This window comes from Agelaius phoeniceus, chromosome 1 (assembly GCF_051311805.1).
Source record: "Agelaius phoeniceus isolate bAgePho1 chromosome 1, bAgePho1.hap1, whole genome shotgun sequence".
In the NCBI taxonomy this organism is placed as follows: Eukaryota; Metazoa; Chordata; class Aves; order Passeriformes; family Icteridae; genus Agelaius; species Agelaius phoeniceus.
This window is the reverse complement of record NC_135265.1, coordinates 28,983,270-29,007,198: the sequence shown is the minus strand read 5'-3', so window position 1 is coordinate 29,007,198 and position 23,929 is coordinate 28,983,270. Positions and strand designations below refer to the sequence as shown.

Below are 23,929 nucleotides of genomic sequence, written 5' to 3'. Positions count from 1 at the left end.
CCTCATTAGGTTTAAATGAGCAGACTGAAGGCCAGAGCAATCATTCTGAACACAGCCATATGTTGGTGAAGAAACTCTCTCAGAAATAGGCTTGTGGCCAACTCTGGGGACTTACAAATGACTAGATGGAAGATGGAGGCCTTCATGGCAGGAAACACATTGGAAACGCTGACATATGTAGCATGTTCCCTTTCGCAACAAAGGATGATAAAAAAAAAATCTTTTAAAATAGCAGATTCACTACCTGGTAGGTTTTTAAATTGCTTGCAGCTTTTGAGTTGGGACAATGATATTTTTAGGTGGCTGTAGAACATGCTTATGTGTAGCTGTGGGCTTCTTTGCAGGACACTCCATAGCTCTGGTTTGAAGACCTTTGGAACACAAAACATTTTGGTGAGAAACGAAGTCACTCCAGCCTGACTTCAAAAATTAACAAGGACAATCAAAATGAACAACTGGTTGTGTCTGTGACTTTCTGTGAGAATATAAGCTATATTTATGGAGCTGCTTTTTACCTACATTTGAGAATTAGGTAAATCTGGATGAGAGTTTAGTAGAAAATGAAAACAACTCTGTCCCTCTCAGCAGCTCAGAAGTAATCTCCAGCAGCAGATGTAGTACAAAGAGAGTGACATATTCTACCATTAATTTAATTTTTTTTTTTACCTGAAAGTTTCTGCTATTAGGATATCCAGACTCAGAAGTGCTGAGAAAAACATTATTGGAGGATATCTCATAGTAAGAAATCTTATCAGAACAAGTAAATGGAAGGAGCATGAGATACCTATCTTCTTCTTCTTATGTCATCTAAATATAATATACATTTGCAATGAGGCTTAAGGTCATTTACAAAGCTTGACTAGCAGACAGGGAATTAAAGTCCTTATACTTTTCCAGAGGATAACAATAATTAATATAGTCATTAATATCTACTGCATAGCCTCCCCCAAAACAAAACTATTGAAATACAAGACTTCTGTGATTACAGATATGTCTTAGCTTAAATATATCTATTCTGAAGCTATAGATTAAAGTACTTTTGGGGGTGTGAAACTCTCAATAGTCTGACCTTTATAAAATTTATGTCAACTACTCATATATGTCTGAACTTCTGAGAAGTGCACATATTGCTTCCTTTTCTCAGTTGTGCACAGTCCTTTTTCTATCTGACCTCAAAATAAACAAGAATGAAGAAAATATTTTTTAAAACTGACGGCTTACTACAACTAAGCAGAAATAAAACAAGAAGCTTTTAAAAACCAGCGAACTACCAAAAAGAAGACTGAAAATCTTGACATTGTCATCACTGCTTGAGAAATTGTATCTACTCAACTCCACCTTTCACATGATGAAAGACAAATCTAAGACATGGCCTTGAGGTATCAGGCTCTCCAAAACTCTGCCCACGCAAGTTATGTTCTTCCAACAGGTATATTTTCATTACACTTAGTGTCATAATTGGAAACACAGAGATGAACAGCATTTCACAAAAAAATGGCTGTAAAATTGTATGCTCCCATAAATAAAGCAACGAAGTAACAACTTGTTTGTAGCACAACAAGAGAATAAAAACTAGGAATTAAAACCCACTGGCCCTTGTAAAAGCTCTCACATCCAAGAAACACATGGTCCTTTTCCCATGTACTCACCCAAGAGACAAAAAATATGGCCCTAAAGCACAGAACTTCATTTGTAACACAGGCAGTAAGCTGGGTATCTGCACCAAAACACCTAAAATTTAGAGGTTCCTACTCTGGATTCATTAATAGATTGGGGATTCATAAGGCTCACCTAGTCTTTATTTCATTAAAGTTCTAGTCAGAAATTTTAAGCATCTATGAAGTTACATATCACTTTTAAGGATATTTCCTATTCCTGTGGATGGATGTAAATGTAGATACTGCTATGTCACCAATATGACTAATCATTATTACCCAGCCAAGTACATCTTTCTAGTCATATTCATCTTTAAAGAAGTATCACAACCAAATCTTCAAAGCAAAAATTTGTCATGTGAAAATTCTTTCTTCCTTTCTTTGAAGTCCCTTTGCAGTTGGAGGTGCTGTCTATGGAATATAATCTGGCATGCACAGCTGCTTTCACACTGAATGTTTCAAATTCAGAGCTTTTTCTAGAAAACCAACCAAGGAACAAACAGCACTGAAGTTTATGTGAACCAATTATTCTCTGTGCTCAGCATTGAAATGTTACGATGGTATAATTCACTTAACCACAGCCTATGCAATCCCTGTGGATAAACAAACTCTTTGTCCTTGGTGTACCCATAAATTCCTTGTTCCTCCTCCCAGTGCCTAACTTCATGTCCATCCTTAAATTATTAACTCCCAGAGCAATGTCTTCCTCTTTGAAAATAATAAAACTATCCGCCAATTGTTGTTACCATGTAAAAAATTAATTTTTCATAATCACATTAAAGAAAAATGTAAATATCTACATGGTAAAATTCTGCTATTATTAATTAAAGACTTTGATTCAAAACCAGCACTGTCTCCTCTAGAAATGAATATCCATATTTAATTTTAATATTTAACAATTCTTTTCAGTAATCAGCAGAATTCATGGAAAAAAGCTTGCTTGATTGTCTACACACAATTGATTACTGGTATAGATTGTAGTTTAGTTCCATAAAGTGGAACTGTGGTTTGAGCATTTTAAAACACAGGTTCATGTATGTTCAATATTTTGTTCAGTTACACTATTTGCCAATATTTCCTCCAATTACAACAATACATTCCAACTGCCTTTTCATAAAGCCATCTTTCTCATTTATCTTTTTTGTCCGCTTGGCAAGAAATATCCATAATGATGACTCTTTTCCTAACCTTGTATTATCAGACAGGATAAAAAGCAACATCAAACACCTGCTTCTCTGAGGTACGGCTTAAAGTTATTTGTTCCTCAGCCTGTGTCACAGATGACAATGCAGAAGGTACTTTTCAGTTTATTGATTAGACTAGTGGGAAGTTTGCATTTTTCTGAATCAGCCTCTGCTCAGTGCCCTGCCTCTGTGCTTCCAGCTGTCTACACTTCCAACGCTCCATTCCAGTTTGAACTCTGTTGTTCAAAACACGTGAACTAAATGAAAGCTTCCATTCCATGGAGCAATAAGGCTTCCCACAAAGTGGCTCAACTGTTAGACACCAGCCTTTACAAATATTTAGGCAAGTCTTGCTCTGCATCAGATACAGAGAACAATATACATACGCAAGAGTGAACTCTTGCCTCTGATTGGAGGTTTTTTCCAGCCTGATCACCGTTTCTAACAAATTTAAAGAAATAAGGAAATGGAATGTAAGAAACTAGAAAGACACACCATGGAGAAAATTAAACAGTTCTTCCTGAATTGCTATTTTTTTTTCATTTAACATGAGCTATTTTCATTTATTATTAGTTACACTGTTAAATTAACTGGAAATATATAATTATACTTTAATAACTCTATTGTAAGTGCAAAGTACATCCTTAACTGGGAACTTACAAAAATGCTTACATGATGCAATACTGACATAGGTTATAGATTTCTTGTGTATTTCAAGGGTTTGTAACATTTATAAATATCTGCAAATTAAGAATTGATAAAATAAGAGTATGATAAATAAAATGCAATTATTTTTCTATGTTTCACAGATCATATTATATGCCAAATAAGGTTCTTCTGCGCAACCTTGGCCACCTGCTTTCAAGCTTAATAGAGTTAATATTCCCCACTCAATAACTATTTTGAGTCTGGTAGTGCAACCTACTTCACTAATGGTGAATCTCTTCCTGGCACACAAATACTACTACTAGTACTGATGTATATTTTTTCTTCTTCTCTGTCTGCTGCCTACAGAAGAGCCATACAGCATACATGCAAATTAATCTGTGGGAGATAATCCCAGTCCCTCAGTTCACCTATTTTAACATCAGGAAATAAGGAAGTTCAGTACTGAAAGCTCTGTAGCTCTAGGGCTTACAGACCATTGCCACAAAACATATTTTTCTGCATGTATTGCTTAACTGTTATTTTGGACTAATTTGTTAGTTAAGTTTAATTACATAACAGTTGCGCTTACATATCAATACAGATTTCAAAACTCCTGGAAAACACTTGCTGCACTTACTAAAAAGTGCTTTGCAGCATTCCCTTTCTCTATTTTATTGTTTCCACACTACAGAAGTGCACCAAACTCCCATCCATTTCCTTTGCTAGTGTCAGCTGGTGCACATCCAGGCCTGTGGTGGAGCGGTTTGGTCTCGTTCCCCAACTGGCTGCTAAAACTTGCTCCTTGCATCTCCTCTCCCCACAGCTCACTGCTTCTCCTGGCTGCTCTGCTCTTCCTGAGGGCTGCAGTGGCAATTCCCAGCCCTGGGCATATCTTCTCATCCAAGCCAAGCCAGCACCCAAGCCTGGCCCTGGTGTGTCGGGTCCGGCTGTCTGTCTCTGCCCCGACACGGGTAGAGTGGTTCTTTGGTGGGCGCGATGCAAAGGACGAGTCTGGACTCTTCAGTTTTCGGTCTTCAGGTTGTTTATTATTTCTTATCTACAAAATTTTTCTGTCTGCCCAACAGAGGTCTGATCTGCAGGCAGTCACAGGCACTCTCTGACCACCCACGGGGCGGTCATGTCTTTTTATACTAAAACCTACGTATACAATATTTACCTTTATTTCCCAATGCTTTTCGCCCATGTTGGCAAGTGCACCTTCACTAGAAACCAATCTCTAAGTGCCAACATCATCACAGGAGATGGAGGACAAGAAGAAGAAAGAAGAAGGACAAGACACGCCCCGATCTCTCCATCTTGTCTCCATAACCCCCCTGTACCAAAAACCTTAAAATCTATATCTCACCCTCTAAATGTGTCTCTTTTACACCTTTTACTCTAAAGTGATTCTCTTGTCCTCAGACTCTTGTTACTTCTGTGGATGGATCAAAATCAAGCCACCAAGCACTCTTGGCAACATTCCAGGGTTTTCGAGACCCCCAAGGGTTCTCCTGGCATCTCTGGACATCGGGAACGATGTGCTGAGATCCCACATCTCCCCCTTCTGTTTGCACCAAGAAGACTTCTTTGGCAACTTGACTCATGACACGTCTCACACACATAAAGATGCATGGGACGATGAGCATGAGGACTAAGAGTATTATTAAAATATAAAATCCCATTTTTAAAAACCCTCTCCATAAGGGAGAAAGATCAAAAAATCCCGCCACATCATCAATCCATGACCCAGTGATCTCGCCCAATTTCTTTATACTGTCTTTTATATTTTGAATGCTTTCATGAATTGATCTCGAATGATCTGAGAGATTCATGCAGCACATCCCCTCAAACTCTTCACATCCATGTCCATGAGCGAGCAATAGATAATCGATTGCTGCCCTATTTTGAAGAGTTGCCTCTCTCACACTGCTTACATCTTTTAACATGTCACTCAAAGCGAGAGAAACTGATTGAGCATGCTTGCTCAACCAACAACCCATGTGGTCCAGTTGAGTCAAGGCCACCCCTGATGCTGTCTGAGGTGAGAAAATTGCTGCTGCAATTCTCCTTGCCTTGTCCCAGGTGTACACTTCATCATCACAGTCTGCACTGTAATGTTGCAAGGACCTTTTCTCTTTGTGTTTTTGTTCTCTCAACACTTTTAAATCTGGTGACAACATTGAAATCCTCCCAATGCTGCATGGACCTCCTTTGGCATTTGCAGGAATGCCGTGCCAAATTTTGTCCCCACAAATTAAAAACAACCCACGTGGCAATTGCACTGGGACCTGGATTGATCCTTTGGCTGTCGTCACAGTGTGATTACACCAAGCTGATGCATTTCTATAATATTCATGATTTGGTGTGACATCAATGCTATTGTTTGTCCTTGACACATTCGAATTTTCAAATTTCATGCATAGCTCCATTGTTGTGGACCCAAAAATTTCCAATTCCTGCGGTTCAGTAGAAGCCACAGGTAAAAGATGTGTCCACGCACACCATTCATTCACAGGATCTTTGATGACCTGTGAAATCTCCATTGGAGGATGCCCTGGAATTGGCCATTCGCCCACTGGCAACCCAACCATGCATGCCGTGAATGGTTTCCCTGGTTTCGAATGTGTCAGGCAGATACTTTCTAAATTTGCTGCCTGGGCTAACGTTTCCCAAACATTTTGTTTCGGCTGACTGACTGAGCTGACATTGAGGGTTGAGTACTTGAGCGTTTCTTTTGAGTGGAAGGGGTTTGAACCATAGGGTTTAAGGCTAGAGGCATCGGTCTCGGAGAGGGGATGGAGCCCCGGGATGTCGAACCCCGAGTGTGGCCCCTTCTTTTCGCCCCAGACGTCACAGAGGATCGGACCCGCCCCCGACCTCGCTCCGCCGGCAATTCCCGTGCATGCGTGCCTTCGGGGACGCCCTCTGCCTCCCCTGTACTGACGTCACTGTCTCCGTCCCGCTCCACCTCCGAAGTCTCCTCCCTATCGTCTGTTCCTGCCCCTCTCTCCTCCTCCTCTGACGCTGTATCCACACCCCCCGCCGAAGTGCGCAGCCCCCTCCCCGTGGGTGCCCCCTTTCTCGCAGCGATTCGAGCCGATCTCCGGGTCCAGACTTCCGGGTCTGACGTCACCACCGCGCGTCTCCTGCGTCCCTTCACAGCAGCTCTCCGGAGCTCTGCAGCTGCTCCGTCCTTGCTGCCCGTGTCTGACGCTCCCGCGCTGGTTTGAGAGCTCTCCCCGGCCACTCCCTGAGCCTTGCCCGACCCGCGCGTCTTTGGCACCGCTCCAAAGGCGACTGTCGCTTTCGGCGTTGCGCTCACAAGAGTCGCATGGAAACCCGTGTCTCCCATTGCCTCCCCGCCCCCCCCGCCGGCCGCCGCCGCTTCCGCGCCGCCGCGCCTGCCGCGAGAGAGCGCATCCCCCCTCCCCGCTTGTTCCCTTTGAACCCCCCTCCCCGACTCCGCCACGTTTTCCACCTCCTCCCCCCCTGATTCCTGCGAATCGGGACAGTACACTCCGGAAGGGTGGCCTGTCTCCTCGATGTCGCTGGGAGAAAACTTTATTTCATCAGGAAGAGGAATGGTATCATCAGTGTCTGAGTCGGAGTCTGAGGTCCCTGTATTCTCTGTAGTTTCAGGGTGCTTTAGGGTTCCCTTGGGTTTTCGGGATGGTGGGACTGAGGGCAATGACATTTTCCCTTGTACCCTTTTCTCGGGCACCTTTTCCCCCGGGCTAATTGAGATCAGAGCCAATTTCTGCTTGGAACCTTGCTCTGCTCCCTCCGCCCCTCTGGGACCTGCAACAACTTGTTGCCTGGCTGACCCCCTAAATTGAGTTGAGGTCGCCTCTAACATAATTCTTGCTGAGGACAGCAACTTTAAGGCTGTTTTATCTTCATTGATGGCTAGAAAATATAGGTGTCTGTTAACTTCTTGCCAAAAGCCTACTTCAAATAACAGCCTTGTTTCGGAGTACGGGTAATTACACCGCACCCACAGCAATAATTCTCTAAGCTTTTTCTTTGGGATCCCCTTAGTGTGTGTGTCTGCCACGCCTTGTAGGTCGGACAGAATTTCTATTTGTTCCTGGGAAAGTGTACCCCCCATGTTCTTAATTCTTGACCTTCTCACCGAATTCCTGTCGTCAGAGCAGTCCGGAGGCTCCTGGTCTCTGGCCTGCAGGTCACAGGAGATGGATCCGGAGGCGCCTTTCCGATTCCGATCCGGGCTGTCCTGCTACGAACTTTCTTCGGCTGAGGTGGAGTGCGATGTTTTCTGCGGCTGCTGCGTCTTCAGAGTCTCCTGGCTGCTTTCTGGCTGTTTTCCCAAGGAGTTATCAGGCTCTCCTGGGAATGAGTCCAACTCGGGAGCTGCCCACTCGGTGCTTCAAGGCTGTCCCTGTGCAAGAGGTGCACAGCAGAGCTCACCGTGGCTCAGCGAAGGCTGCTGGATGCTGCTGGATCGCCGGTCGCTGCCGAGCTGCTCCCCCAGTCGCCGCCGGGTGCCCACCGGTGCCGGTGCCCACGGGGTGCCCACCCAGGGACGCCAAATGTCGGGTCCGGCTGTCTGTCTCTGCCCCGACACGGGTAGAGTGGTTCTTTGGTGGGCGCGATGCAAAGGACGAGTCTGGACTCTTCAGTTTTCGGTCTTCAGGTTGTTTATTATTTCTTATCTACAAAATTTTTCTGTCTGCCCAACAGAGGTCTGATCTGCAGGCAGTCACAGGCACTCTCTGACCACCCACGGGGCGGTCATGTCTTTTTATACTAAAACCTACGTATACAATATTTACCTTTATTTCCCAATGCTTTTCGCCCATGTTGGCAAGTGCACCTTCACTAGAAACCAATCTCTAAGTGCCAACATCATCACAGGAGATGGAGGACAAGAAGAAGAAAGAAGAAGGACAAGACACGCCCCGATCTCTCCATCTTGTCTCCATAACCCCCCTGTACCAAAAACCTTAAAATCTATATCTCACCCTCTAAATGTGTCTCTTTTACACCTTTTACTCTAAAGTGATTCTCTTGTCCTCAGACTCTTGTTACTTCTGTGGATGGATCAAAATCAAGCCACCAAGCACTCTTGGCAACATTCCAGGGTTTTCGAGACCCCCAAGGGTTCTCCTGGCATCTCTGGACATCGGGAACGATGTGCTGAGATCCCACACTGGTGCAGTGCATTCGCCCCCCCATCCTCACCCCCAAAGGAAGCTGTCAGTGTTTCCTTGGCAGAGCAAGGCTTGGCGAGCTCTGTGCTCTGGAGCTGCAGCACGGGGCTGTGGCTGGCCTTATCAGCCTGTGAAATTCCACTGAAACCAAGGGGATTTCTGCTGTCAGGAGGAAAGCATGCAGAAGGGCTGTCAGGACTGGGATCTTACATACTACTCATGAGTGGAAGAAGGAAAATGGAAATCTTTTCAATGAGCCTCTTTGCTTTGTAATATAAAACCATGTAATGAAAGAACATTCACATCATTGTAATTTTCTCGTGTTTTATACTTCAGTCATATTTTTCATAGCAGTTCCTCAGATTTATTCATTTCAATTTTTTATGTTATTTCTTTTTTTTTTGTCGTTGTTGTTGCCTGTTTATTATTGGCATATATTTTTAGTATTTTTCCTTTGGATTTTTTTTTAATTGACAGGATTTCATCTCTGTTTGTTAAAGAGAACCAGCTGTTTTCTTCAAAGATAATTTTCTGAAGCTGTTGTGTGCCATAATTACACTGCAATTACACAGCAATATCCATAAAAGCAGATGAGGATTCTATGTGTCCTTCTGACTCATTAGAAGTTGCAAAAATGATGGATGCAGTCTTTCCTAGCTTGACTATTGCCCTCTGTTGGCAAACCCAAGTCCTGTCCTATCAAGAAAGAACTAAGGCAAGGAATAACACAACCTTTGAAAGATCAATTTCAGTTTTGGTAACAGAAACACTGAGATGATGATGAAGCTGGGCAGTATTTTCTAGGTGCTTTTTATGGAGAACACTTTGAGTGATTTTTTTTAATGTTTGCAATAAATCAGTGTTATATAAATTTTGCACATTTTCTGATAAATTATTTCATTTCTCATATAGTTAAATTACTTGAGCAATGATTCTCTTTGCAGTTCAGTCTCACATTCATGTAATTTCCTTGCAAATTCCTTCAAAAATTTCTTACTTTTAAAAATATGGTCAAATTCTATTCAGTTTTGTTTCTTCAGATGTTCTGACATGAATAAGTTGAAAGAAGTCAAAATATGCTCTTATGGCTTTAGAATACCTTAGATCTTCATGTTCTGACTGCGGAGAAGAAAAAAAATCAGAGAGCTGCTATTTTAACTCAAACCAAAGCAGACCAAACCTGATTCCTTCTGAATCAACAGACGAAAAACATTTTCATTCTGGAATGAGTTCTGAAATAATTAAGATGACAAAAGAGAACAATTAAGATGGGAAAGGTGAGATTTGGATGGTGAGATTTTGGGAGGTGTGGAAGGAGAAGGGGTTACTTGGTTATTTTTGCGTTAAATATTGAATCAGGTGAGCTGTTTAGTTTTGTTCATTAATTTCTGGTTAAGATTTAGCACGGTCACTTCTAAAGATCCTTCATGATGAGCCTAAGCTAAGCTAAAGGGTCAGTGGGCTGCTGGCACTGATTTTCAATGGGCTCTTGTGCACTCCTGTCAGAGCAGCCACTGAAGCCTTGATTTTGCAAAAGACTGGGGCTAGGGCAGAACTTCAGAAAACAAATTCATTTCATTAAAATCCTGCAAAGTTTAATGAGACCTGAAAATCAGAAGAAACCTATCAGCACATGGATTTCTCCTGATGCAGTTTCAAAACATTTACTTTGGTATGGGCAATAGGGAGTATTCTGGTTCTGAAGTCAACTGCCCCACTAAAGCACACAAGGTGATTATTAGTCCTCTAGTGACTTTCAGCAAACAGACCATGTTTAAACAGCAGAGTTAAACAAAACTCAGTTTAGAGAGTCTATTCTGGAGAAAAATGGCAGTGGAAAATGAACAGGCTTTAATTTAATTTTATTTTATGTCTTTCTAGCTGTCATATCATCTATAATTTATATCTCAGCTTGCAGACTTTTTAGATGCTCAGAATTCGAGTGTTTCCTTTAATGCCAAACAAGGATGAGATTTTAAGGCTAACACAAAGACAGGAATAAATTTTCTAATGTTCACATTTTTTCAGTACTGACAGCTAAGGCAACTTGAGTGAAGCTTCATAGTCAGTGACTTCTTGTTTAGCATTGCTGACTTGACTGAAAATTATTTTATATTGTCTTTTTCCTCTCTTTTCAGTAACAATTCATTAGTATGTCCAAGATTTTTTTCTCCATGAAATTAGACTTGCACACCAAGACCCTGTAAATGTAGTAAAAACCTACACCAGAGAAAATGGAAATATGCAAAGGCACCCTTTGTAAAATGAGGAACTAGCTGTCCGTCCACTGCAAATTCACTATCAATTTTGAGTTTCTGTGTAGGACAGCAGTTCTTTCAATAAATAAGACAATTGCATAATTGCAAGACTTCCAGCTTTCTCTCCATCCAGTGATTGCTGACTGAACTGTGTTGATTAGCTTTCAGTACAAGGCTTGACAGTGGCTCTGCAATCATTCTGCACAGCTCATACCAAGCAGTATTTTAATTTGTTACAAGAAATACCTGCTGAAGTGTGTTGTTGAAGTCACAGCTTTCATTCTGCTGGTCTTGTAGAAGACACCACTTTTGATGCCAAGCATATATTTTTCACAGCTCCTTTGTATTTTTCTTCCACTATCACTCTTCATTCAAGATTTAGAGAATTTTTTTTAAACTCAATTATTTACAGCAATAAGATAAAAATCCCCACCACAATTACCCCTATTTTGTTAAATTGTGAAACAGTTTATTTATCAATTCTGTCAAATATCTAGTAGTGAAAGTCAGCTCTTTCCCAGCTCAGTTTATACATTTTGCTACTATATATACTTAAAATATCAGTAGATAGGAAATTAGAATTCAGCTAGCAAAAAATATTTTTTAAATATTGCAGAGACCACAAGCACAAAACCCACAAAAAAGTAGTATTTTTGCATATATAACTAAGACAAAATATGCAGCAGTTAAAGCTCATACTTTTCACTTTTCTCCACATGTACAGATCCTCTACATTTTTTGGAGCATAAAATTCTGATGTTGAGATTGTGACTGCATGAACTGCATAGAATTAAAATATTATTTTTATCTATCTAGATTCATTAAAACGTAGAGAGGAAGAGGTAGAGCCTAAAGTTCAATTAATCATCAGTGTCTGAAAATTATGGTGTTATAGTTCAATACACTCAAAAAAAAAATCTGAATTGTGTTAACTGGCTTCTAAATTTTCCTAAATGCTCACTTTATTTGTGTTGTCAAATCAAAGATTGCATATGTCTCACTGCAGGAAATATAAGAAAAATTGACTGGGAGATAAATACTCTGGTTACTGCATGCAGGAATTGCAAAGATGTTTGCTTTAGGCATATCAGGACATACTGTCCTGCTGTAAATATAATGGTTATTAGGGAGTGAAAATTTAGGCTCAGTGCCACTGTAGGAGACAGCTTTTTTTTTTCCTCCTTTGGTGGTTCTTCTGAGATTAGTATTCAAGCAGTGCAATATTTCTGAAAAAAAAGATGTTCTTTAGCCCCTCTTAGAAGATTGTTTTAGTGAACTTGGCAATGGCACTTTCAGAGGTACAACAATCTGATGATTGCCATTCAACAGTTCAAGCTAGTCTGTTTTAAATATTTCACATTTCTCTTTGAAAGCATATAACTCATATCATATCTTTTATTAAACTCTGCTGTCAGGTTATTTTTGGTTTATTTTTGAACTTTCATGCTGGTGTTATGTACTCAATGATGTGATATGTATGTACAGTACATTTCTCACAAACACTATTAGCTTCATTATTTGTGATTTAGGATTAAGATTTGTCTTTCAAATCCACAGTTTCTGTCAACTGCAATCATTTTCTGCTTGCCTTTACACATAAGATCAATGCTCTTAGAGTTCAGGTTTCTATGACTGTCACCCTGAAGCTGATGGTATTTCTGGTTCTTTATTGCCTTCTGACATATCAGTACACTTAACTACAATTTTTCTCCAGTGCCTGAGGCTGAGTTGAATGAAGTGGTCCTTCAGTCGCATTCTGTCATCTGTGTGTTGACCACGACCTTCATGGTTTATTTATGATTAGGAGGTTATGTCTTTCCTTACTCTAGCAATGGTATTTTAGCAAAGTTCTTCATCAATTTCTTAGTTCTGCAAATACCTTGCAATTTTGCAGGCTTGCTCTCTGCAATATTCTTCAATAAATAATAGGAAGCTAGCCTGCACTTTTAGAGAAACTTTCCTATATATATTTCCAGTGCCAGCTTAGATTGTCTCTTACATTGTCAGTTGTCCTGCAGAGCTGGACAAATAATGAATGACCTTTGCCATCTCTGGATTGTACCACTGTGAGTTGTTAGATGACATTTCACTGTGAACTAATGATCTGGTAAGGAATCTGCTCGATTATGTATCATCTACCTGGGAGTGAATGTGTCTGGCAGACACTGAAAAGGATTAAACATGAACAGTTTACAGCAGGATGAGACCTTTTGGAGCTTTGAATATCAACAGTTGATAAAATATGAACTAGGCATCATTAGTGTTTCAGACTATGTATAGTGTTAATTTCAGTTGGGATTATTGCTACTGTTTAAACTTACACTATAAATTGAGGAACTTTGCACTTCCTTGTGCAAAGCCCCTTAGTGAAATTAATGACATTATGCATGTGAGTAAACACCAGAAGATGACCTTAATTTCTAGCTTATTAATCAGAACAGTTCTACAATACCAGAGAAAAAAGGATGTAAGTCTTGCATCAATAAAGTTTAGGTAGATTTACCAAAGCTACCATCTAGCTGAAAATTATTTGTTTGCACAAATAAATGAGTATCTTCTCACACATATATATTCACAAGAGACATATGGATTAGGAAGAAAATCAATTAAAAATTCCATGTTGCTGTACTAGAAACAGTGATTTCCTCCTACACAATGTTTATATTGTGTTATAAATCTAGTGGATCATATCTCTCTTAAAATCACCTGAAATTTCTTAAATTTCACTGCCCTTAGGCAGTTAACACTAGTGCCAAATCTTCACCTAGGCACTTTTCACATGCAGGGGTTTGTTGTCCTGGTATCCTTTATGCCATACTTCTTGTGAATACTCTGGATTTCCTCCAGATCCTTCACCATCCTTGCTGCCCTTCTCTGGCCATGTTTGAGCACCTCAACATCCTTCCTAAACTGAGGAGTCCAGAAGTGGATGCAATACTCAAGGTGCAGCCTAACCAGGGCTGAGTATGTGCTGTAGAGGTGCTGCTGATAGTTTCAAACACTTTGCTGCAGATTTTAGCACACCTTTTGGTGTTATGTAAGAAGTAGCATTCATAGTCATAAAGCCAACACTTCTGAGCAATTTTCAGAAGAGAAGGCTTCTTTAAGGCAAGGGTACACATTGGGACCCTTGTCTAGCCTCTAACTTATAAAAGCATATAAATCCATCATTTTACTTTAATACAGAAAGTACTATTAAATGACATTAAGCACTTTGTTAAAGAAAAAAAATGTATGGTCACATTTTTTAATTAAGCCAGAAAAATGAAAATGCCATGTAGAAGAAACACACCATCGCCCCCACTGTCAATTTTGGAAAGAATATTTGCACTCTTTTTTTGTTGTATATTGTCTTATCATCACCTCTTTTTCTTCCTTCTTCCTCTTCTACACCTCACCAGTAAGCAGAAGAATCACTTCCACTTTGTATATGTGAATACAGTTTTCTGAGCATGAAGACCATGACTTTTTTTGAGAATCAACTTCCTCACAACATAGGTGCTCTTACAAGAATCTCAGACACACAAATATTTACTCATAGGTTTTACACTACATCTGAATAAACTCATCATCGGTCAAGTGTCTGGAATCAGTACTAAGAAAGATCTGATCTATTTGATGGATGTGATTAGTAATTCTGACTTAACCTCTTGGATTGTACACACTGAAGATAGAAAAAAAAAACCCAAACAACCCAACAAAAGTGCAGAATCAGTTGATCTTGACACATTAGTCACAGACAAATGGAAATGGCAGGACACAATTCCAGTAATGAGTGTCATAGTCCAAAGAACAAAATCACAGCTAATTTGTAAAACTGTTAACACACATAACATTTACCCTTCTATTTAAAAATCTGCATTATTCAAAAGGCTTAAGGGTAAAGAAGCCAATAATACTTGATGATTCATTAGTTTGAAAGGCATACATGCTCTTGTTAAGACAATTAAGGCTTTGGTCACAAATCCTTTGGTTTTATTGATTTGGCAGAAATCATAACCCTGGCTCGTTTTATACTTAACACTGAAGAGCTCTGAACAAGGGGAAGATAGGTTAAGCAATTATTCTGTGATATTTGCATTGAACTGATCCTGCAGTTTAAAAACACCAATCATTGACCAAATGCTGTATTATGATGTAATGTGGCTACAGCAAGTGCCATTCATCCTGCACAAAAGGCAAATAGAAGGCTTCTGTATTAGTATACTGAAAATTTGATTGGATAAAATGTCAAATAATTTTTTGCAAGCTACTCAGAAAAAAGCCTTATATTATCTATCTAAATAGTACCTTTTCATAGCTGGAACTACTACTTACAGAGGGTGCAGCTTTACTTTCTTTCTAAACACCCTTTCAAATATACTGTTGAAATCCGCCTTGCAATCAGTAGAGTTTCCTTATAAAAGAGTTCTATATTTTAACTTTAAGCCCTCTGTTCTGTTTTGGATACATGAAAACCTTTTATTGGAGATGTTCCACTCAGAAGAGAGAGATTTCAGAGCCATCATGGACAGTTCTCTATAAGCATCAGCTCAAAGTCCAACAGATGCCAAAAAGAAAAACCAACAATAAAATGCTGGGCATTATCAAGAATATAGCTGAGGATGAAGATAAAATATAATGCTGTCACTGTCAACTGCATGCAGCACTCTCCATATCTGCAGGACATAGCAGAGTCAGAAAAAACAAGAAAAGAACAAATAAAATTACTAAGGGCATGGTGCAGCTATCTTGAAAGAGACTACCTAGACACAGGGTTACCTGCTGAAATTCATTTCAACTTGGATTAAAACAAGAAAATTCTTCTTTATGCAAAGGGCATGGATTGTGTAACTTCCTGCCAAAGACAGAGTTGGAGGAAACAATATGTTCAAGAAGAGATTAAACAAAACCATGGACAACCATATCCAAAAGCAGATACTGAGGGAGACAGGTGGGGATGCACCCTCTGTTGTCCTTCATCTGTTAATTGTGGATGTTAGGGCAGGAAACCACAGTTAGTGATCAGGCTTGAGGCCTTCTATTGCAAGTGCTAGACAGGGAGCAAGATGGACTTACTGATGAGATCTGTTCAAAAAACATGATTCTTTAAGCTGTTTTACAAGAAGGGAGTGAACATGTTACTGCCAAGAATAGTCTTTCTAATGATAGAAATTTTATATATATATACGTGTGTGTGTGTATGTGTATATATATATTTGTGTTTTCTGTTCAAAAATCATACATACACTTCAGGAGTAAAGAGGTGTTTAAGCAGACTTTGAAGATGTTTTGGGGTTTTTTCTGCCATTAAAATGACAAATAAATTAATGAATAGTGAAATATAAATAAAAATATATTGCAAAAAATCCAATGTATCATCTTTTTCAACCTATATTGTCCTTTAATATTGATTTTCCATCTTTTATGTTCACAATATGTTAAATATTACTGTCAATCTAAAATGTTTAAAAAAACCATCATGGAATATTTCAGGAAGTTTATCTGAAATTCATAATTTCAATATTTTCTCTAGAAGCCTACTTTTAGAGGTTATCTTCAGAGTATAGTGTTGTCAAATCAAGAAAATCTGAATGTCTTAAATTCATTTGAAATGTTTTTAAACAATCCCAATTCTTATTATTTGTAGAAAATATTTGGATAAAAGCAGAAAACAATAGCCAGTACAAAGATGTTGTTCAAAACCAGTAAACATTATCACTGTATCTGCCAATTTAGTTGTCATGGATTATGAAACTAGTTCTAAACTTCTTATATTAAAAGAGTTCTGAATAAAAGAAACTGTCACTGTTCAAAATGTTTATCATTAGAGGTAGGACCTTCCTAATTTTACTTCACGACTAAAAATACTCCTCATGCAAGTTAGGATCTTTATTGACTGAAGAACTAAACTTCCATTTTACCTAAATCTTCCTATGCTAGTCAGCTCCAACATCTTAAAACAGTAACATATGGCTTGCAGCTTGTCAGAAAAAGGGGGATACTGAAAAATTTAAAACATAAAATTTAAAGAAAAAGGCTTCTCTTGCCTATTTTTCTGTAATGTCACTGTAAATCTATCTCAATTTGAGCTTATTTAATTCTTGCTGCAGGATGGACAAATAATTTGATGCCCTCAAATAATTCTAGTTTTTGAGACTAGCTGGAACCCTTACAGAAATGTCCATAGAAAGAGTCTTGACTTAGTAATTAGCCTGATGTTTGATGTGTTGGCATCTCATGAGATGTCACAGTGATGAGTAATAAATTCACATGAACCCACAGCTTCATTCACGTTCTGCAGGAAAATACAAAACTGTGTGCTTGTAAGGATCACAAAAAACAATAATTTGTGAAGACTGGATCATGCTTACTACCACAGGAATTATATCAAGTTTAGATACCTTTTAGATAAGTATTTAAAAACGAAGTGTTAGAGAGACTGGCAGTATTTTGATCATAGCACTAATCAAGTGGAGTATTGTGTTAGAGTTTCACTCGTGATCAAATTTTCTTCTAAACACACATCTTGCAGAAGCAGTTTCACAGGCATCAGCTGATGTGTGACAAACTGGGGAGCAATTGGGAAATGTGCCTGCAGCTGAAAGTGTTAGTCTTCATGTCTAGTGGTACTTTGGGGTTTATTTTTCCTATGCTGCAGAAGGACGAAGCCGCAACCATTGTGAACTTTCCCATACATACATAAAGCATTTGCAAACAGCCTGAAATCCCAGCTTTCTACTCTGTCACTCTTCCAGCAAGACTAAATCACTGAGACCAGTTAGAATCAAGAGCCTCTCCATCTTCTGATAGAGATCTGCAAGGTTTTCTGGTGATGGTAGTCAGGCCACTACTGGTCTTTCAAATGTTACATGAAACATGAAATCACTTGGCTGGAGAACAGGTTATCCTCTAGGCCTCAAATACATAACAACAGGTGCAACTGAGAGAGTCTCAGAATAGCTATCTGTCAAGATGCTTTGCTTTAGGAATTCACAAACACAGGTTCATAAGTTAGACTTGGTCAGTGCAAGAACTTGTTATATTTATGTACATGTTGTTCCACAATACAGCTAATTATAGCTGTCAGAAAGACAGAAACCTCTAATATCAGCAAAACTTTCCAGATCACAATTTTTTAAAACTGTCTGGCTTTTGAAACCAGCTCTAAACACCCTACTATAGGAAGAGATATGTAAAATGCAAAATGCCCATGTCTGGTATAATTTACAGTAAGAATAATGCAGAATTATTTGGCAAAATCAGGAAAAAGTATTATAGAAATAATATAATAATAAAAGTAATATAGAAATAAAAGTATTATAGAAAAGTGAATAGAAATAATACATCAAGGTAAGCAGGTAGTATGCACACAAAAGGCATTTGAGGAGTTACTTTTAATAAGGGGGGTTGTGTGCACTTTGGAGGAAGCAGTACCACTCATTAAAATGTACACTTTAGGTTAGTCTTCTCTTAGGAGTTAATAGGGAATTAATCATCTGTACACCAGGGAAGGATGGTTTGATCAATACTGAAACTATAACCTTCACTGAGGCAACATATCTAATAAGTACATCTTGAATAAAATTCCTTCATGCACTGACTCATTTTTCTTAAAACATGAAACCAAGAAGCATTAGACTGTGTTTGGAGTGAGGGTGATCTCAGCAACACTTCTGACTGGTCTAACCAAAGTGTACCCATCTATACACCCACAGATAGGCAATAAGCACATCTAATACATTATTAACACTGAGTAAAAATAATAATGGATCAAGAATTAAACTTTCATGAGCAATATGAAGGTCTGGTGTTGTGGCTATAAAAGAAAAAACAAGCTAAACCCCATATTTATCTAAATTAACAGAGAAAGTTAGATTTCCTTCTCAAGCAAATAACTAAGGTGAAAAAATTCTCTATACAAATTGAAGCTTTTCACTGTGATAGTAGATGCAGTAAAGAGTGCTGAATAGCTTTGATTTTTACATAATTATATTAATCAAAGCATTCTAAGAGAAGTATTAGATCTAAAAAGTACAATATAAGCTCTAAGTTCTATTTTGATTCATTCTACCTTTTGCATTTTTTCTTTGATTTTTAATGGCTGCACAGGGTGCCAAGTTGGACTAAAAGACTGGCAGAAAAAAACCATGGTATATTTAGTATATCCAGATAAACTTTACTAATGAATAGGTAAATTATTCCCTGAGTTATCTATCCAGTAGTCAGAGGATCTAATCTATTGATTTACTTACTATGGGGCCTGCAACTTACTCTAATAAACCTTCTGATGCAGCTCTTATATTATGTAATGAGCAGGAAAAAAGAGAGAAGTTTTAAGGTTGAAAGTTAGATATTTGCAAATCAGATACACAATAAAGCTGTGAGATTTTTAAGCAATTCCCCAACTTTCACACCTTTGCAAAACTATTTTAGCTAATGCATATTTCTTGGGTGGGACTGATGTAGTGCAGGCAGCTGATTTGCCCTGTATTTTTTAAAGGAATAAGTAAAGGAACAGAGATAACCAAGAAGTAATGCTTATCCCAATTCAAGAGAAGCATTTGATATCTACTTGTTTTATTGTGCCAATGATGCAGTTTAGAAATACTGCTTTTGGTACATTTAATTAAAAAGCTCACTATTTTTGTCAGACCTCTGGCACCAACCACCAGCTAACTATTTCCAAGTGCTTACCAAGAAAACCACTGCTGGGAATAATGACTTTGGCACAACTGTGCTTCTTGCTTCTGTCTGATCACCCCATGTCTTGTACAAGGACAGCTGAAATGCTCTTTTGACAGCAAAACAGCAGAAATTGAGGCCTGTGTCTTAAATCAATGAACATGTTAGTTGAACTGAATTGTAAATAGTGGTGATTTATCTGCTTCTATATTAACAGATAAAACAAGGCAGGAAAATAGTGTAGAGTGGACAATCAATGAAAGGAATCACTCTGACTTTCTGAAAAAGAAAGCTGTTCATAGTCATAGCGCTTTTAGGGAATGGAGACAAAGACTTTGCCCTCACACCACCTCTCGGGCAACTCAGATTTACTATAAAAACCAAAAGCTTTATGTCAGAGAAAAGAATATCTGGAGAATGTGTGAGGAAAGGAGAAAAAAAAGTACTATTGCGGTCTAAAGAAGATATACTTTTACCAAAGTATAATGGGTAAAAGTGGACTTGAAACCCAAATTGCTGACTCACAGTTTACCATTTCAGAGAAGTGCATGCATCAGAACCATCTTACTTCCATGTCTTATTTTACTGACATTTTTATTACATGATTTTTTAAAGATCTCTGTGGTAGTGCTGTTTGGGAAAGGGTTGAACAGCAATTTACAAAAGACACAGTATATGTAAAAACTAAGATGACTACTGCAAGCATCTAAACAGAACTCCTTGGGTGCGGAATTTGTTCTCATGAGACCAATGTCACTAGGCAATATTGGCTCCAGTTCTTCAAACATTTATATTCATCCTTCTGCAGTCGTTCTTAAATTAAATTTGGGTCCAGTTAACCCAAAGTGGTTTCTTTAATATAGTCTTGAGAAGGAGCAGGGCTCAGTGCACAGATGGGAGATGCCCAGACAGCAAGACAATTCAGCTGCAACTCATGAGCAATTCAGATCAATTTTAATCATAGAATGGTTTGGGACTAGCAGGGAAATCTTCAGCTACATCAAGTTCCTCAGACTCCTGTCCAACCTGACCTTGGAAGTTTCCAGGCATGGGGAATCTAACACCTGGGAAATATGTTCCAGTATTTTGCTTCCCTCATATTAAAAAAAAAAAAAAAAAAAAAAATCCTTATAACTAACCTAAGTCCTGTGGCTATGTTACAGGATTGGCAAAGGAGTCGTGCTGCAATTGCAGATGCTGCCTAAACTGATCAGCCAGGAAGAAAGGGGCACTCTCACTGGCTCTTTCAGGTAAGCAGACATATTCCAGGGCTCACAGGCCTGGGAAAAGGAGAGTTTCCTACAAGGAAGACAGCTGAACTGAGCCATGTTAATCTATTACGTAAGTAAGAACAGTAGAAAGTAAAAAATTAAATGGAGGGGAAAAATAAATGGTGGCCAAAATTAATTTATTTTTAAATATTTGAGCTGAAACTAGTAATAAAGTAGAAAACTAAATGTCAAAAGATTATTATCCTGACAGTGCCTCATCTAGTAGGGTTTTCAAGCCCATGATTAGCTTTAGTACCTTGTGTTGTGAAGAGCTTGGCTTGCAAGTTGCAAGGTTAATAAGTGCAGGAAGAGATACAATGCCCTAACTGCTCCCGTTTTCTCAGCAAACAGATGATGTAGAGTAATTATCATTCACTGATAACTGAGTGTCTCTCTTTTTAGATCTTGTATTCTCCATAAACTGATTTTGTACTTAGAATAGAATTTTCAAGAAATCAGTCTGCCAACATAATATGGTCTTGTTATTGCAATACTTTAGCTTGTAAACAACTTCTCTACTTTTTCCCTATTTTAGATTGACTGAATTCTGTACATAATGACACATTTATGATTAACAGTGAGCTATTTACCCAGGGACTTAACCTCTGTTGGAAAGCTACAGACACTCAAAATTCAAAATCACTTTTAGAAAGCTGCAGAAACTCCTATGTCTTCGAAAAGTGGCACTGAAGTAATTTATCAACCGTAATACAATGAAAGGAAGAGAAAAAAAATTTAAAAATCACCTGTAAATCATTATTTCGGTATTTACTGAATAGGTTCAATTTAGTATTTAAAAATAGAAAATCCTGATATCTGGGGATTGAATTTCATTTTGGCCTTATCAAGGGCAAATCAGAAGTCAGAAGTCACTCAGAAGTTGGAAGAAAGCAACAGAGGAGAGGATGAAGATTTTCAATAACTGCCAGCAGCATGTGCACTACAGGAGAGATCAGGGTCCTGACCAAGTGTTCACTGTATATTCAATTCTCAGCAGTTTTGAGAATACTTAGACCATGTTTCTCTCCTCCACTTGAGGAATGAACTAAATACCCTCTACTCCTTAGAAGAGTAAGAGTGTGGAAAAATGTATTCATTTGCACTCAAAAAGTGTACTTTTTCTTTCTTTTTCTTATCCACACGTTCAAAAACTTCTCTTTCTTTCAACTGCTTTTTTAAACCTTTGAAGCTTGGCAAAGAGGTCTATGCACTTAAGAAAAACACTAAAATGTTGAATCTGCTGTTTCAAAGAGGTTCATTTTGATTCTGATTAGAATTTCTTTAAATGCAAGTCCAAAACCTGTGGAAAATTAGTCAACATTATACACTGGCAGAAAGCAGTTGGAGACCCCTCATTGCCAGCATCACAATCTCCTTAATTTATTTCAATCACGATATTTAATAAGACATCTCAAGAACATCTGTTTGAAACTTGCCCTCCTCATTTTTCAAAATCTCTATGCCTGAACACATGGAAGCCATGCATTAAACACAATCAAAAGCCCATTCCAAAGATGTATGCTTTCAGCAAGAAAATATTAGGGTGGAATAAAAGTACATCCCCCATCCCCTTCAAATCTCCCCTTAATAAAGGGCTAGCATTTAATCTCAGTTTACACTTGGATCTGAACATTCCTAAACAGTGCAGTTCCACACAACTTAGAAGAGTTACTTAGAACACAGTCTGGTTACAGACCTTGAAGTAAAACAGCCTCCTTTGCTCACAGATATTTAACCCTTTGTGTGCCAGCTATTCCACTGTCTGAAAGCCTATGAGCCAGCTTGTTCACCTTGCAGGTGTTCACCATCCTTCCTTCCTTCACTGTGCTACTGTGAAGAATGAAAGGAGCAGTGATACCCAACACTGATTTATGGGGGATAACTTTTGTGCCTTTTATCTGATGACAAGGTGATTTGAAAGACTAAAATATAACTTTGGCAATGGGCTCAATGCTTCTTTAAGCCAAATTCTCTGACTACTGGGTTATGGAGCCACATATATTTTTATTCCATTCCTGTGGCCTAATAGATCATTAATTACCTTCTGCAGAGAATGGATTTGAGCATATGATCTAATCCCTAGGATTTTCTCTAAAAAAAGAATGGCATCAATGTGTTACCAACGTCTGATTAAAAGAAAGGTATGAGCTTTACTTCATTACTTTATTTTCAAGAACAAAGCACAGATAGTCCCTTTCAAGGAAAGGTTTCTGATGCTTTTGGTCCTTAGTTACCATTGCCTTAGAAAGGCAGAATTTGACATACAATACTGTCAAATTGCCATACAACTTTAATCTTAATACCCCCCTACCTATCCCTCTACTGCACCCCCCTTCCCCCCACAAATACAGGGAGCCCCAGACAGCAAATTCCTTATTCTTAGGGCCAGGTGGCATTGCAGTAGCTGGTGCAGCTCATGTCTCATTCACAGGGTAGGGTGACATGGCAATAACAGCCAGGTATGAACTGACACATGTATGCATAAGACTTCCAAAAAAGTTTCACTGGCTCACCTTTGTTCAGTTCACCCATCCTGAGTCAGCTCTGTCCAGGCTTACAGGTGATCCTTCCAGAACCATGTTAATCCTGAGATTAAGAAACAGCATTTTCTGTCTTTGTCCATTATTACTGCATTATTTTACAGTATAAAAATCAGAGCCTGGCTTTATTAGATTCTACCCTTTGCCTCTCATCTCTCTTTCAGAGTGGGAGTGAGAAAGAAAAGACAGTAATTAAAAAAAACAAACCCTAGAAATCAAAAGTGTAAGATTTACCACTGTTAACTTCATGAATTTAGATTTTGCCAAGCAGAAAAATACATTTTGAAACACAGCCAACATCTATAATCTTAACTCTTGTTCTAACTTAATTTTGCTTTAAGGTTCTAACTGCAGGTGTTTGGGGTTTTTTCCCCTCAGCAGTTTAAGACTACATGCTTGTTGCATCAGACCAAGTTTGCTGAGCTACTGAGTTCCATTACACACCCACACAAAAGTACAGTATCACCTCATAAAACACTTCCAGGCTTCATCATCTGAGTAAAGATATGACAAGGCTGTTTATCAGTAGGTAATAAGA

At 38.7% G+C, this 23,929-nt stretch overlaps 1 long non-coding RNA gene across 1 annotated transcript in view; it reads right to left on the bottom strand.

Moving 5' to 3' along the window:
• The window catches only part of LOC143693573 (uncharacterized), a 61,755-nt gene extending 38,029 nt beyond the window's left edge, over window positions 1-23,726 (bottom strand). The window contains exon 1 of the long non-coding RNA XR_013181389.1: window positions 23,365-23,726. This is a non-coding gene — a long non-coding RNA (uncharacterized LOC143693573). The remainder of the gene's footprint in view (window positions 1-23,364) is intronic.
• Window positions 23,727-23,929: the final 203 nt, after the last annotated feature.